The sequence below is a fragment of the Oratosquilla oratoria genome, chromosome 29 (genome assembly GCF_046742065.1).
Source record: "Oratosquilla oratoria isolate Oo_2021 chromosome 29, ASM4674206v1, whole genome shotgun sequence".
Taxonomy (NCBI): Eukaryota; Metazoa; Arthropoda; class Malacostraca; order Stomatopoda; family Squillidae; genus Oratosquilla; species Oratosquilla oratoria.
Genome location: NC_134805.1, coordinates 18748746 through 18750423, shown reverse-complemented (window position 1 = coordinate 18750423; position 1678 = coordinate 18748746). Strand labels below are relative to the sequence as shown.

General features: G+C 35.1%; 1 long non-coding RNA gene across 2 annotated transcripts in view; it reads right to left on the bottom strand.

Annotated features, from left to right (window-relative positions):
• Nucleotides 1-204: 204 nt before the first annotated feature.
• LOC143040888 (uncharacterized) overlaps nt 205-1678 on the bottom strand; it is a 4880-nt gene continuing 3406 nt past the window's right edge. For both annotated transcript variants that reach the window (XR_012967755.1, XR_012967756.1), the window contains one exon: nt 205-1678. This exon is cut by the window's right edge. This is a non-coding gene — a long non-coding RNA (uncharacterized LOC143040888).

Genomic DNA, 1678 nt, shown 5'->3' with positions numbered 1-1678 from the left:
CTCATATGATCTAGTGAAAACAGGTTGAACTTGAATAACCACGTCGAATTTGTTCATTACTATCATCTTCTTCATTTAGTTACATGCTAGCAATAAAATAAGGTAAAATAAACAATGTGATTTTGATTATATATTTAATATAAAAAGAACTTTTAGTTTTTAGCATTTTTTCAACTTCATGTCAACGGAATCCTATTACGTCATCAATTTTTATTTGTTTTTGTTTCAGTGTACGGAAATGAATACACCAGACGACGGTCTGGTAATATATACATAACTAACAAATGTAAAAATTCGTGTATCATATGCGTTAATGTGTAATCATATTCTGTGCAAGTGGCTTAGTTCCTTCAACATGGTGATCCGTGTTGATACGGTTTCATCTCACGGTGGGACTAACTTGGGGTAAACGGTTGGCTCTTATCTATCTAAAATTCTAAACCCTAATTGTGTCGATTTTTCCCGTTTTCTGAATAAAGGTGTTTGGTTTTTGCTTATTCAGAAATATGTTTGTAAAATGCGTCACTGTGTTGCGGGGCCAATGGAAGTAATGGCGCAAGTATCCACATAAAGCTGGCGGAGGCAAGATAACATGACACATCGATTTGAGTTTCCAACTATGACCTTTGAAAAATAAAACTTGAACACTGACATGACCTATGACGGTTGATTTTAGGAATGTACGAATGATATCTAGGAGATCAAAGATGCAAGTAGTATTTAATATTAGGAAAATGGTAACGTAGATGACAGAGTAGACTGGGAGTGAGAATTTACAAAGACGATTAAAGAAATGTGGAACTACGGGAGAGAAACATCTAGAAATAAACATAACAGAATGGAGAGCCGTGGAGAAAGAGTTTGGTCCCTTGCTCCCCACGCGCCATCTTGAATATATTGCTTGGAACACCTGCGTTCCCGCCAGCCAATTCGGCCGTCAATGAGAGGGTTATTTATTATACTAATGACACTGCTTCTTTCTCAGCTTCACTTATTACAATTCTAATGTCATCACAATATAATCAACTGGTAAAGGAAATAAGCTTTTCATGAATACAAAAATATATTACCTATAATTAATTATAATCACAACCGTCATCGTACTTCCTAGTTCCCTTAATTAAACCTTTTGTTTTCTGAACCTTTGCCATACGAATATTGTCTCCCTTCTTTGCATAAAAGTCCAACAGTAAAGTAAAGAATTGTGGGAGGAGTTTATTTGTATTATTATGAAGCGGAAATAAAATGTCTGGATTTCTGTCGTATGCACTAGGCGACTTATCAAATTACTTTCTGGTTTAGCTCTCTTCACTTTCTGAGATCTTAGCATTCTCGAACATTTTCAAAGTCCTAAGTACACAATCCTAAACTGTTTTCTTTATATTGATAAAATCAATTCTTTCTCAGTGAGCAAAGAGGATGTAGTGACAGGTTTTGTTGCAAAAGTAGGTTATAAACTCGACCTACAAACAAATCTCGTTTAACCGTCTCACCCCTCTGTTATTGCCACCCAACAAACCAGGACTAACACTAGCAAGCTGATCGATAGTAAAGATCCTTGCAATGTTACTTTCTAGATAATATTTTTCCTTTATATATTTATGCGTTTCCTTTCGTTCCATTGCATTTTTAGAAGTATTATTGTCCTTATTCTTGTAATAGTGCTCTCTGCAACTTT